Genomic DNA, 16,095 nt, shown 5'->3' on the forward strand with positions numbered 1-16,095 from the left:
TTCTCAAGCCCGATAAAAGTAATATGTTTTCTGTTTTAAGTTTGAAAGTTTTATTGTCTTTAAAAAGGAAATAACTTGCTTTAACGCAAGTTACTGAGTATCCAACTTTCGAAAAAAAACTAAAATTCTTACCCACAATTCATCCAACGGGTATGGTTACTTTTCCAACATTTAATATGGTACTGAAATATCTTATGAGAGCCATGTATTGTATCATATACGAAAAACTCTAAAACGGATATATGAATACAATATTTTATTGCCAGAATTCCTAATGGGATGACGTAAAGAACTAAATTTACATTTCAATTACTCTTTAAATCAAAAAACGTTTTTTTACGGCAAACAACGCATGTGATTTGTTCTTGTATTGTTACAATTTCAGATATATATTGACGTTTGTCAAGACAAATGATAGTAATAACATTTTTAAGTCAAAACAAATAAGGAGGCAATTTATCAAACAAACAAAAACGCCGGTTATCATATATTTGAAGATCTTTTGTTCTTAATTCGAAAATCTGTTTTGTATTATCAATTAATGCGAACATGTTTTTTTTTTTATTATTAAAATTCAAGCATAGTTTGAACAGCAATCTGATAAACAACAATATATTCACCCTATAACGTCTACTGCGTCTGCGTAATCAAAGTCTCAACTAAAAAATCAAGAGTTTCGAATCTAAAAATAAATACGTTCATATTTTGTCATAACTTTACGGATACATGGACGTTCTTGGTTCGTTCTTTTTTATTATTTTGAATATGTATCTAGCAAATTGGGGTTTAAAAAATACTCGTTTTATGTTCATCCAATTTGGACGTTTTACATATTGTTTTGCGAGGAACATTTTATTTTTGTTAATTGAATCAACTTTTGAATTTATTAAATATATAATACTATCGAATCGCATCAATAAATCAAGGTTATCGAATATTTGAATCTACATACAAATTGTACTTTTTAAGCCTTGTTTTGCGAGACAACGCCGTTTTGTTTTCTTTTTTTTATATATTTAAATAAATATCTAATAAATCATAAGACGGAATGATGCCTGTCATCTATCAGACATTCTGTTTCCTTTTAGGAAGACATCAAATATAGTAAATATGTGCTAATTGACCCAAATACAGTTCTGAGTCATACAATTTTTTATATAATTGATTGATAAAAAATGAAAAACATTGACAACCATGAATTTTTAAAACATTTGTTTAATATTTTTGGTTTCTAATTTGTCAGACCTCAACCCAGTTAAATTAGCGATAATATTAACACATTCGTAATATTGCGAACACATTGAATGGTAATCAAGTCGATGGTGCGCCATTTCTTATATTCGGTTCATAAACAAATTATAAATACCTAGTTTTTGGTGACGTTTTTAGGACTTTGTATTAATGCTTTTCAGGCATCAAGTTAACACAAAATATGCAATTTATCTCATTATTGTAAGACTATATTATATTTTAATTTAAAATTTTTGCAGAAAGAGATCATCTGCTTTGGCCCTACATGAATCTTAGGAGTTGTAAAACTGTCAAAAATTAATAACATTCATGTACAAATCATCAAATTGTGTATAAGCATAGTGCTCCTGTTTCTATGATAATTATGCCCCCCAAAAATAATATTTTTAAATCGGCTTATTATAAAAAACGTTTTTCATATAATCATTTTATTGGCTTATATTCTGATCTTGTCTATGCATTATTGCTTATAGTTTATCTGTTAATATCATAATCAATAATTTCCTATGCCACTTCATAGAACAAACGTCAGCTTGAAAAATATAGCGATTTTCTTTTTTATTGAAAGTTGTCTATAATTAAAAGCACATAAAAGGAACAGACATGAATGAATGTAGGAGCACTTAAATTGGCATTACATTTAACTAAGTGAATTGTGAAAAAGAACCATTTTAATGATGTTATTGAATTGATGTTAGGAATTTCACATTAAAAGACACATTATGCCTCAGAACGAAACAATTTTTACTTCTTTAAGATAGTCAAACATAAATTTAATAACTTTAAAATAATGGGTTTAGGGCATGTTAGATGATTGTTTCCTGACGAAAGTAGCGTTTAATGCGTAATTATTTGCCGTACATGTAGCAAAATGTATTGTATTTTCACTTCCATAAAAAATACTCGATAACTATAATAGAGCAATGGTGAAAAGTTACAGATGCAAAAACGAATGGTTAAGTTAATTAGCCAATGAGTAACTTTTCAACCTATAAAAGTACACCACAAAATGAAAGGCTTTTGGAAATAGAAATAGTTCAGCATTTCTAAGACATAATGGGCCTTTTGCTATATAAGACATTACCCACAGCATACAATTTTGAATCATTATACAATCTGGAAATGGAAGGTCTCTCGAGAGAAAACTATTACAATAGTTGTTGTTTGCAGACTCTGTTACTGAGTCTGTTAATGGGAAATTATATATGCTGCACATCTCTCACGCCCTATTGCACCGACTTTAGTCGTATTCAAAAGCGGTATTCAATCTTCATCATTACAAAAACTGAACTCATCGGTTAAAATACCCCTTTCGGTTCTATTAGATTCTTTTTCATAAGTGTACGATGACATATTATAAACATTGTAAGAAAATACATTGTTTTTCATTTTATAACAGCGGACTGCATTTTAACGTTTTTTCAGTGTTCTGAATATAATTTGAAAATGATATACGCAAACAATGACTATATGATTAATGAGACGAATCATAACATAATTTTCATTTGAAATATTTTTTTCCTTAATTTATTCTTTTTCATGAGGATTGGTCAATTCCAGTGAATTTTTAGTAAAGCTTTATTTATTTCTAATTGGTACGAGTTTAATTTTGATTGATGTAGTCGCCTCTTAACAATGAAATGTAAAATTCACAATTGACAATATTGTATTCAACACTGCTTCTTCGAAAGATATTGAATGCTATTCAGCAAAAAAATAACATATGCGAACTAATAGTAATATTCTTAGATTGGCAATTATATACCATTCAATGTTTAAAGGGTAGTTTGACAATGAATCATGAAATTAAATTTCATTTATTACGCTGCTGATGTTTTGATTGAGCATCACTTACTATACCATTTAATTGTTTACCTTATACAATATTTAATTTAAAGTGTAATTCAGTGTAGGCGTAGAAAATGAAGCGGATATATTTAAAAAGTTTTTAAGGAATCTTAACTAAAGTATTGTAAAGAGATGTATACTATGTGAAGATCTGTATTAAACGGTGTTTATATTATATAAAACTCGTATTATTGACTTGTGTTATTTTCACTTAAAACATATGTCACATTCTCACCAAGCGGGAAATTCGCGGGAACAGAAAAAGAATAACTTTGAAATTACCAGGCAAGATTGTACGAAACGTCAGTCGATAACTAACTTTACGATATATTAGTTGAATTAAGATATATTAAAAACGAGCAAGTGAAGTTTAGTAGAACAAAACGCCTGATCGACTTGATCCAAACTCTAAGTCCATTCAATGGTACGCTACTGTCTCAAATGTTCGCTTTGTAAATTTGTGACACTGAAAACCTGTCAAATGTTCTGACCTACTTGTACAAGAGATTTCTTGAAATCTACAAGACTTCTACTTCGGCCAATCTGATTTAACTTCAATCTTGTCGGATTTGACAATAGTATGTTGTTGCTCTTTTTGATAAGCCAAAAAGTAATTTTTAAAAATAAATTCACTGATAAAAAATGTACGTTTTGCTAATTAAAATCAGACAATTAATAAACTGAAAGTTTAACATGGTTATCTATTCATCAAAATAAAAGTATTGTCGTGTTCTGAATTTTCAGATGATCATTGTAAACGTTTCGTTACTTTCTAATCGATTATTGCATGCTAAACAACAAGTATTAAATGATGTACGCTATTATCTGAAAAGAAATGTCAGCTATTAAATTAAACTGTTTCGGCTATTAACTTGATCCGATTAGAATCATCTTTTTTATGTCAGGCGTTAACATTCACGACTCATTAACAGCAAATCGTGTAAAATATACAGCAACTATAATAAATGAATGATGAAAAAATAGTAAATATTAAATGTTCTTAACTTTTGTTAGTACGTGAACTATCCGACGTTTATTATGTTCTTAAAGTAAGTAATCTAAAAATTAAATCCATAATTTGGATACATTGTGTCTGTGAGTTTCATACATACATATTTACGTAGAATTACACTACACTTCTTGATACAAAAGTGCTAGTTTGTGTTCAAATTAATTGCAGTGTGTTCAAATTAATTGCAGTATACCAAAATAATTTATTTAGTTATGAACATAAATTTCGTTGAATTTATATCAAATAACATAATCTACTTATGAAATTGATTTTCAAACTTGTTGGACAAAAGATAACACAATAGATATACACAACCATCATAATTTTATTTTCAGAACCATTTAACATATCTCGAGTTTCTCAATGTCATGTATATCACATAGCGCATATAACTATTAATTACATCACTTTCTTAACAGTCAATAGATGCTTTAGGTATTTTAAACGTACACTAACGGACGCATTCTAGTCTACTGACAAATTCGACGCATTGGAGATCATCTCAATTTGTTTAGTGCAGCCCAAATTGTAGTCAGAGTATAACAGTACTAGATTTTCAGTTTCCTTAAAGGCTGCAATGCTAATTGAAATGTTTTGTGTTTAATCATCTTCAATCATTTTCTAGAGCATTTTGTTGACTAGAATTTTACTCCTGATTATAGTACATCGATAATGGAACATAGAAATGTTCAAATGGTATGAAAAAAGTGCTTTTATTGTGTTAAGCTACCCTTTTGATAACAGTATCATTGACGCCACACAGAAATAAACATTTTACTTCAATTTTAGTTGATTATTTTTTTAGAATAACTAGACATTTAATGCAATATATTACGTTTGTCAAATAATAGTTTTACTTAATCTTAGATTATTATACATTATTTTGTCAGTGTAAAATATTGAGAAAATAACGTTTATGTAGATCTTACCTTTGATCACAAACTATTCCGAAGCATCTACATTTTTGTAACTATTACAACATCCTGGAATGAGAAATATTGTTATTTTTGATAAATGCTTAATCTTACATTAAGCCTTTGCAATACGAAATCCAAGTGTTATTTTATACCAATTGTTGTCCCATTACATTATCTAATAATCTAAAAAATATACTATATGACAAAGTATGATGCAATAAGATTACAATCTTAGAGTTTACATAAACACACAATTTTGTTCATTTGAATAAATCACTTAAATCAATTCTAGTGTTCGATAAAACAAATCACAAAGTGTCCAAAGCAAGCGTTTCATTTGTTTATATAGAGTACGTTGTGCTGCGTAAGGAATGCCTATAAAGCTAACACCGTTTAAAGATAATACTGCACTGGTAGTCATAAACAGATTGTTCTTCACACAAATTACGCAAAATAAACATTGAAATAAGATATAAAGCTTGACGTTGATTGTAACATTTTCAGAAGCACAAGTATGTAATTGTTCTACTAACATTGGTATAAAATCGTTTAAAATCAATTTGAAACTTTGAAAATAGTCCACTCTTTCTAAAGAAAAGAATCATTTTCTATTTCCATTCTACCGTTTAAAGATTTTTTCTTCTTTACTGAGTAATCCGTTTACTGATATATTTAAACATTAAATTGTAGTTAAGTACCAATAGGGATCCAATAATTGCAATGTAAGTATCGAGGTTGATAGAAAGAAAAACACTAACGAAATAGCAACGGAATTGAATAAGATTGTGGTGATTTAAATCACAGCCAGCATTTGGAGAATTTACACGATGGTAACGACTTTGTAAATGGTAAATCTTATTTCTAAAAACCATTTAGATTAACAAAATTGATTAAACAATTCGTTTCCTAATTGAAGTTGTTTAATCTGTATACAAACGGTAAAGAGCTCCGATGGCCAACGTTTATAAAATACTAGTTGCCTTTATAAGTTGTTTTTTCTCTCGTTGATTACCGAGAAAACAATATGTTTATATTTACATGCTGTCTTATCACTTGCATGGACACAATATCTAACTAAACAAATATGTTATGTTACTTATTTATTAAAAAAGATGAAAGCTGACCAAACAGGTAATAATTAAGGATTTAATATCCTAAGAGTTCGTCTTTCAGGATTGTACTTAAATACCGCGGAAATCAGAATAATAGAATCATGGGTATATGTACAAGCATTTACGTATAACTGCGAAACACGCCTTTAATTCATACTCATCTCGGAGTTAAAACTAAAATTTAATTTTAGCTGTATTCCACCGCATATATAAATGACACTTCGCAGCAAATTAAACGACCCAGCTGACCACGGTGGCTTTGTTACATGTAACATAAGGCTTTATATCTATGCATATATATTATCTTTTATGTCTGCATCATATAGACCTGCTGATAAAAAGGAAAGGTAGATCGTAGGATAACGTTTGTCTGATGAAATAAAAAATCTTTTTCTTTTATTTTTAAAGCAAGCACTTATCTAAATTGTCTATTATAAGACCACAGGAAAATATTGTGATATGAATCTAAAGTTTGATATTATATCATACATTACAAATTGATTGGGAATAAAGCGCTTAGTTACGTTTGTATGTATATGCCTTTATTCAATGAATTTAAACATTTTTCTAATATCGTTTTAGGCAATCATAGGCAAGATAGTAAATTTTAATAACACATTTCCATGTAGCCAATCATATAACACAGAAACTATAAAGTGTTAAAACAATTTTCAAGGGTGTTCTATAGCTCCAAAACGGTTGTGGAAAATTCTTCAATTGGCCTGTGAGTGTTGTCAAATCAAAATTGTCTACACACAAAAAATAATTATAGAAATTGAGCTCGCTCGTACTTACTAAATAACATGATGCATCATGTCCTTGATTATCAAATAAACATTCAGAATTTGTATCATTTTATTACCATGAATGTAAATGATATTGTGCTAACATTCTTTGAACAGTTATATACGTGACGTTGTCATGGTTGTTAGGAATTGTCAGACATGATTAAAAGTTCAAGCATGCAGTTGCACAGCAAAGTAATGATTTAATCAAGGTATCTCAGATCACGTTCAAGGAAAACATGGTACAATTCAAATTGAAGGTCCCAGATTACATGGACACGTGAACAATGTTCTGTGTTAGTGGCTTCAGTTATGTGGTAAATGACTGGTAGTTTGTAAGTTTACATGTAATCTTACATTGACGTAAACAGAATATATATAATACATATTTATGTTTTGTCCAAGAAAACAAAGAAAGCGTGATAAGGACATTGATTGTTTTCTTCAATTTATTCGAATAAGAACATGTAATGACATCATAGAAAATTAATGTTAAAATTGCAAATTCATCTTGCATTATTGATATATTTAAACACGTTTTTTATAACATCAAATATGTTCAATGGTATCATTCCTTTGCTCATAAAGACATTATCTAAGAAATCATTACAATTTTCAGTTTAAATCACTGTTTAAACTCTTTAGAAAATTAAAATTACACAATTAATAAAGCAAATAATGCATTCATCAATATATTAAATGTAATGTGTCTTAATCTAATGTTCATTGCACACAATTGTCTCAATCTTAAAACATTAGTAACATATGTCTAAGCAAAAAATGAACTATTCGTTTTTTTGAAGTTTTGCTAACGAATTATATATAAATTTAATTAAACGTGTAAATAAATTTCGAAACCATGCTTTGAAAAAAGAAACATAAATAGAATAGAAAATAAAGTTATTCTGATTGGTGGCTGTTATGTTATTTTGTATCTCTTTTGTAGCATTTAAATCTCAATTACAGAATATTCGATTTACAGATATTTTTCTTTTAATCTACAATGCAACTTCATCTGCACAATTATCATCTGACATATATAGCTAGTTCATTTCATATTATTTAAGAATAATAAGTGATTATAACCCCGATAATTTAGGAATACAGCTCTATTCCAAATGGTGTTAGATTTGAACTACACGTGAAAATTGACGAGTTCATTATAAAATGTTTCCACACAGATATAAATTTATTGTAGAATTAACATTTCTTGTTTTCAAGGTGTTTTCATTACATGTGGAAACAATGCTAAAAATTACAGGGGAAATAGATTTTGAGTAAGTCATTTCATTTTGTAATAAAAAAGTATTGTTTCTCTAATCGCTGTTTATACTAGCAGTTGTCAATAAGCTTGGTTTGTACTAATATATGTCATTGAATAAAACGTTTTTATAATTAAGGAAGGTGCAAGAAACAAAATGTATGGACTCTTTATTATATTATGCTATTTAACTAAATTTAATTTACATTAATATTGTTTAATTTGCAAAGCACCAACTACAAAATACTAACATAAAGTTATATTCAGTATTTGCGTTTTGCTGAGTAATCATATTCTTAAAATAAACAATAAAAGTTGCATTATTGTTAGGTATAAAATAAGGAATTTACTAATGATGTGTAACTAGCCTTGGCATGAACCGTAAAGGCTGTAAAACTGTCAGTGTATTAATGATACACAGAACTTTACACAATACCTGAATGTGTTTATTGTCTACTTCAAAATGCATAAATATAAGTAGATGTTAACATTATATACAGAGTAATTTACATAATTATAAGCAAAAGAAGACTGTCTGTGTGAAGGCAATGACTACTGTTTAATGACTTAACGGTGCAAATGATGTTTTGTCTCACTTAAAACACAACTTATTTCCTCTATTTATTGATTAAAAGGCTGACTTTATTTAACACAGACACTGTTAAAAAACGCACGTGCAAAACAAATATTCAACCTGTAAAACTATAATTTTATCGAAGAGGCACACATCTGAAAATAGGTTAAGCACTCTGAAATAAAATGTCGAATTGTTTTAAAAGGATAAAATCCTGTGATTAAAGAAAAATCATGAAGAAAAAAACGATGATCTGTAAATCATAGATATTGTGTCTCTTATTTTAATTGAGATCTTATATAAACAAGGTTGCCCATATTTCTTATAAACTTAAAACGCAGACATGATTTAAACAAGTTCACAAAGAAAATATCTTCTAATCAATCAAATGATATCAAATACAATTCCAATATTGATTACGATCAACATCTGGTAATTTTGATAGCGTAGATATGAGTACTCATATGTGTTTTAATCATTAAATATCAGATATAGTTGTAGTACAACGTAACATAAATAACGTAGTTGATTATGCAAAATATAAAAACAATTAACACTCAGATTGGATGTGAAAATATGCTATTAAATGTCTGTAAAATACCTCACAGTAAAAATCAAATTGTTATACGACGACAAGTAACATATGGTTAGTTTTAGACTGAAGACATAACATTTAGATAGTAAATTGATAATTGGAAAAAAAATGCATGCTGAACAGAAGAAAGCATAGCATAAAAACTGCGTGATGTACTTGATGAACGATTATTCAAATCGGAGGTATTTTAATGTGTTATTACTCTCTTGAAATAGTTTTACTCGTTGTTAGCATTTGACCCTTACATAAAAGTAATAAATCTACCAAGTCACAGTTTTGTGCAACTACAAAATATTACCTTGAATATAAAATACGTATCATTTAAAAACTTTTGCTATGGATATTCGAATAATTTACTCTATAAAATCTTTAAGAAATTTAAGTGATTATGGATAGCGAAGCATTGTATTTAAATGTGCGAAAAGTGAATATAAAAAGAAAATAATTTAGAATAATTTACGCAGCTTTTCTTTGATTACTTTTGATGGCTGTTTGAACTTAACTGTGAGAACACAAGATGTAAAATACAACTGGCAATCAGATAATCAGTGTTGTAATGAAATTTAAAATCTTAGCGTAAACAATTACTTACAATTTTCAAACATCAATCTACCAAAAACGCTTACCGCTCAAAGGCAAATTCTATTGATAATTTGATAAACACTTTAAATCAATGCTATAATGTCCGGAAATTACATTACAAGTGTTTATAGCTTTGCAAGATTAATGGTAAATTGAAACAACACAAAGGAAATTAAATCTTCAATTGCATTATTTTTCGCTTATCGGCACGATTGTTGTCTTCCTCATAAAAATAAATTGTTCCCATTCAGTTCGTCCCATAACATTTATAGAAAGGAAAAGAAACCCATCTATCTTACAAAAGTTAGAAAAAAACTGTAATTCATTTCAAATGTGTATAAATATATAATCGAATTAAAACTATGCCAGGAATTAAATTGACATAATAACATAATTTATCATATTTCATTTTAGTCGTAATAATAGTGGTATCCTGAGTAGTCAGCACGTTGTATTAAAAAAAAAACCCGAAAGGATCGGAAATGGAAAAGGATTTCAAACATGAAATGATTTTCGATATTGTCGAATACGGCTGATTTCCAGTAAAAAAAGCAAATATTTTCAATCAATGGATTGCCTGTCCACCTCAACAAAAAGAACGTCTTTTGCATCCGAGAGGAAAATATGTAGGAAAAATTATGTGGGGTGACCACTCGTTTGAAGTGCAGCATTTTCTTTGCAAATTAGAAGTAAGCGGAAAGACAGTGAAAGACGGCAATGTCAGTAAGCATAGTAAATCCAATACGGCAGCAGACGCAGCAAATTCGGTAAGGACGGAATGTCAATTATTGCAGTCCATCAAGTGTAATAGTGCAAATGTTCAAAAGACAAGCAGCACATTCAAATATCTGAAGACATATTAATCCATTGGAAGAATTAATCATGAGTCTGAACATGAGGGCTAACGAAAAATTGCAATATTACCTACGCCCCTAGCTCCGGCTAGAGCGGTAGTCTACAGCGATATTCATTGATCTCGAAGGTCAAGAAAAATTCAACAATACTGAGATGAATGAAGAACTGTGAAACTGTTTACAGCTACCGCACGGGTCTTTACACCTGCTATTGTGATGTTTATCAAATCCGAAGAAGGAGTGATACCCTGAAGCATTTCTGTCCATGGTGCACGTTTAAGAGGTAAAGGGTCATATCTTTAGTATTATTCTTTATCGAAAGGTCAACTTACTGCTCCGAATATCATTAAAGAAAGAAGCTTAACCTTCAAACAATAATGATTTTTTTTATGTTCAGCGATAACAACAGACTATGACATGTATTTCACTGTAGGTATCCACCGTGACGGTTGACAGTAAAATACTATATAATCTTAAAACATGTAATATTCTTCTGAACAATAATATGTTGAGGCATGAAAAATCTTTCTGCGTACGTGAATGAGTTATATGTTGAATGGAGAAATTTTAATAGCATATGCTTTTCGTTAAGATATCATCTTATTTCTTTGACAGCTGACAAGACAAGGTAAAAATAATAAACAGGTTTTGTAAGTAAAACCTGTCATTTCTAAAGTTTGAGGTGAGTATGGAAGTGATCACCAGTCATTCGGTAAAAGATTTTATCTGTTCTATTACATAAACTTTGAATTATTGGTAATACGCATATTATAAAAAAAGAATTTATAGAAAGCTAAAATCATAGTCAAAGACAGTATAATTTATGATGTTTTATTATTATTATTTTCTTTTCGTTTAAGCATGAATCCATGAATACAATTTGATGACAAATATTTAATATTTATTATGTTTCATTTTGCCATTGTCAAGTCGAGCTAAATGAACTATTTATTTAAAACGCTTGACTGTCATAATGATTATTAACAAACACTTCATATTCGGTATTTTTGTTTCTTCTATTTGGCCTTTTTCAACTTGGGTGGTTCCAGTATTCCTACTTGAATACTGTATTATCACCCTTAGGATATGTTGCCTGCTTTTTAAATTTGTCTTTTGACGTCTTATTTGTGATATGCAGGCTTCATAACCTCAGATCCCCTTTCAAAATTCCATTTTATTTAGTTCCGCCCATTGTTTTCTCGTTTAGGACAAAAGCATTCTTTTATTTGGGGACTATACGCCGCTTTTCATGGAATGGCACTACTGTGTCACATTGAAGGTTCCATGATAACCGCCGTATAAACACATCTGCGGATGTTTCTAAATTCAACATTTCACCGTTTTCGTGTTAAATGTTGAATTCTGCTTTAACCGGTGCTAGGGGGCGTGGACGGTAACTTGCATTTTCCAGTTCCGTCCATGAACAGGCTCAATCAAACCGAGCCTGCAACATTTTCAATATTGTCGTGTTGGGCTTTCTTTAGGGATTCTGTTTTACTATATTATATTGTTTTATGATAAATTATAAATAAATAAATATACCCCCACACAATTAATATAAACTTTACGTTATAGGTAAATTCCGTGGGATATTTATAGAAATATACATTAGTCATGTGATTTATTTATCATTCATACGAAATAAATAATAAGATTAAAAGTAATTATGGCAAAATATAAACTTATTTTGACAAAATACCAAAATTCACCTTTTCACTCATTATATGATTCCCTTGGATGGGCATAATGTCAAATTATTTTAACTAGAATGGCTGAAATGTAGAACTTTTATACGTGTATAATTCATTTTGTAATCAAGTACATATTACAGAAACAAAGGTCTTAATTGTTTTAGTATAGTAAGCGAGTTGATTAAGATGCTATTTCAGTCTTTGCTATTCGTAAATACTTTAAATATTCAAAGGAGACATTATTGCGTAACCAGTAGTTTACACCACGCCTGCAATTGTATTAAGACTTCAATATATCAGTTCATTATCGTGTTCAATATCTTCATTTCTAATACAATTATATAATGTTTGTCAATACATCAAATTCGAAAAAGAGAACAACTCATATTTATTTTGAATGCAGTCACCCTTTATGTATCATTCGTCCGGTTGGTACTTCGATTAAATAAATATTTTTTTTTTATTTTTTCCTTAAATGTCTATTCTTTTTTTTTCCTTTGGTTTTCATCGGTTTACTGACGCATTACTGGTTGGTCATACTGCGCCAAACACTATAATAAGTAGGGTTACAATGAGTTAATACAAGTGAGTTAGTATAATCTTAGAGCATAATTTCACTTCCTTTAAGTAATAGATCAGGGTTTCTGATGGAACTGAGGTAAAAGGTTCTCTAGATGAAGTGACTCCATATAAACTATCATAAACATATGCAAGATCGTGGCATTCAAGAGGGGTGGTGTTTGATAGTAACACATTTATTTCAAGCTATCCTCTACTGTTAAAATGTAAGAATGTGTGATTTTACTATGTTTAATTTAACATCTTAGAATCATTAAGAAATGATAGAGATAGTAACTTAACAATGCAATAGTTGATATCATGCAGCTTTTTCCAAATTTGATTTTATTCAGATGAATCAAGGGTTTAAAATTATTATATATTTGGTAACGATATATCTATCGGTTGAAAAGCGGAGGATTCTTTAGCCAAAACATCTACATTTTTCATATCCTTGTATTTCTAAATTGCTTGGAATCCAATAAAATTGGACGCACTAAGGTTTTAAAACATCGTGTAATGACAAAAGGTAGTTTCTTAATCATATAATTATATGAATTTCGATTAATAAAACGGCTCTTAATTAATGCTGTAAATTACCTTAAAGAATGCGTCCCCTTCTAATTACAGAAACATGTTAATTTGAAATAAGTGTAATAAGTAGAAAAGGTTACGATATTTGAGAAATACGCTCATTAAGTTACCATGGGTCTACATTTACATTTCTTGGAAGTTTGTTTAAGTATATAATATGTAATTTGATGTTTTCAGTTTTGCATTTCTATATAACGAAACGTTTAAGCTCTTCAGATAATTAAAACTCGTTCCTATCGTTAAACAGCTTAAACTTTGTAACAGAACATTTTTGCTCATTTGCAATTTAAAGACTTAATAATCGACAAATATTAAATCATCATAAAATGTTATCAAAGTGCATATTTTATCTTATCTGTGCTTCATTAATAAAGCAATAAATTATATATAATATTTGCTACTTTGAAACATCTAAGGGTAAAGATCGTGCTAAATAAGTAAATATTAAATCATAATTTTGGCATATTTTACAAACAAAATGTTTTACAGAACAGTCTAGTTAATCAGACCAAAAGGCGACAAAAGCAATATACAGAACAGAATAGAAATTTTATTACAGATCATCGTCATAACATACAATAATACACACAAATCATATAAATTATAAATAAACTTTACAACAAATATTTGTCTACATTCAACAGTTGAGAGTGATCTGAGTAATCATAGCGAGTTATCTGTTTAAAGGTATAAAGATTAAGGCAGTACAACGAGTGTGAGAGCACGGCTTAATCTGTTTTCGCATATTTCTTTGTCGAGAATAATAACAACGAACTTTACAATCAATATAAAAAATAACCTTTATATATTGAGCATGCTGAAAAACAGTAAAAATAAGTTTTGTTTGGTTGTTTTTAGTAATAATAGACTAAAATTGGTCAAATATAAAAGTCAAACATTTTGGGAGATTTTGAAGCATTTTGAATACCATTCATTGTAATTAAGGATAAAAGTCACATATTGTAGTAGTGACGTATATTGTACTTGTTTTAAATGTTCACTTAACTCAATATATCAAATCTCACATAGTGCAATAACATTCTTTCCAAATGAAGCCGATTTTGTATTACAATTCAGATATTCCTAACTCAAAGGATCTACTTGCAAAATGGCATTTCTAGAATATTGCTGATGAATGTTTTGACCAAACAATTTGAGCTTTATTCCATTATTTATAACATAAAAACATAAAACATAATATTGTCATGTCATAATAGTAATAATATTAACACAATAATAGCGTTGTTTTGTCGCGAAATGCTATAATGCAACATAAACTGCAATTTGCAATATTTCATTTCTAGTTTTTTACTTATATAGGAAGTCAGCGTGAACAGACACAGGCTACTGAAAGCAATTTTACTTTTAGTTTGACAATTTATTTCCCGAAAACATACTGTTTTGATTATCAAAGGCACTTAACATTCTACAGAATTAACGTAAATTGTGTCATTTTACTCTACAGCATAAACAATATAGACAAACTAAGGTAACATTGATGCTTTCGCTGACCTACGCATCTATAAATCAAATGTTTAGTCACATACAATATAACATTGAAGGTTAAGATAAAAATGTTGCTTATAAATACTTAGTAAATTGTATTTTAGAAGAGAACGGGGAGTATAAACAAGATTATTGCAAGATAAAACACAATTTTATTCAAATAAAATAATATTTTAGTTGATTTTTGTCGGTTATATTGTAGCGTGTACCGAGCTGTCGATTATTTAATCTATAGCTACAAAATAGAATCACAATGTTCTCAAATAATCTTGACATTCTTAAATGCAAATACATGTAATTTTTCAAGGGATGCTTATCCTAATGATTGGAAAATAACTAAACAAAAACCATTCATTGCAAAATAACAATCTTAATCTACTTCTTAAATCATTCAAAACTGTATATTCCAAAATAAACAATTTATTTTCTCAAAAACAATTCTCAAAAAAATACTAGTCGAAAGCTAAACCTATCCTTCATTCCCCTACTTTTACATTTCAACAATCATTTATCCTACACTCCTTTCTAAAGATACAATAATTCACACATTGATAACAAATTGTTCCTCAATAATCATTTGCTTTATAAATATATAGTTAGTACCAGATATTCGAGATTTCTGTGTACTAGTAACTATATATATAAGCTTTTACTTCGACCGTAATATTCCTAATCAACCGTTTGCCCGAGAGGTCTTACTGAAACAATAGAACATTTCAGTAACAGAAATCTGAGATTCTGTGTACATGAAAATGCTACTATCATTACGATCCGACTCTTACAAGGACATAACCAAACATATTTTACATATCTATTTCCCTAAAATACTTAAACTAAACAATAGCTCAGAGATTTGACAGATATTGCTTTCTGTACACTAGTATGTATTTACTACGTCGTTCCCTTCTACATGTTCTTTACACATACATATTCAAACCAACTTGAAATACCCATT

At 29.1% G+C, this 16,095-nt stretch overlaps 1 long non-coding RNA gene across 1 annotated transcript in view; it reads right to left on the minus strand.

Annotated features, from left to right (window-relative positions):
* Positions 1 to 16,095, minus strand: part of LOC132734922 (uncharacterized) — a 78,432-nt gene that overhangs the window by 13,180 nt on the left and 49,157 nt on the right. Inside the window, exon 3 of the long non-coding RNA XR_009626384.1 lies at positions 5,041 to 5,094. This is a non-coding gene — a long non-coding RNA (uncharacterized LOC132734922). The remainder of the gene's footprint in view (positions 1 to 5,040; positions 5,095 to 16,095) is intronic.

The sequence above is a fragment of the Ruditapes philippinarum genome, unplaced genomic scaffold (genome assembly GCF_026571515.1).
Source record: "Ruditapes philippinarum isolate M1 unplaced genomic scaffold, ASM2657151v2 ctg4294_1_1_1_1, whole genome shotgun sequence".
NCBI lineage: Eukaryota > Metazoa > Mollusca > Bivalvia > Venerida > Veneridae > Ruditapes > Ruditapes philippinarum.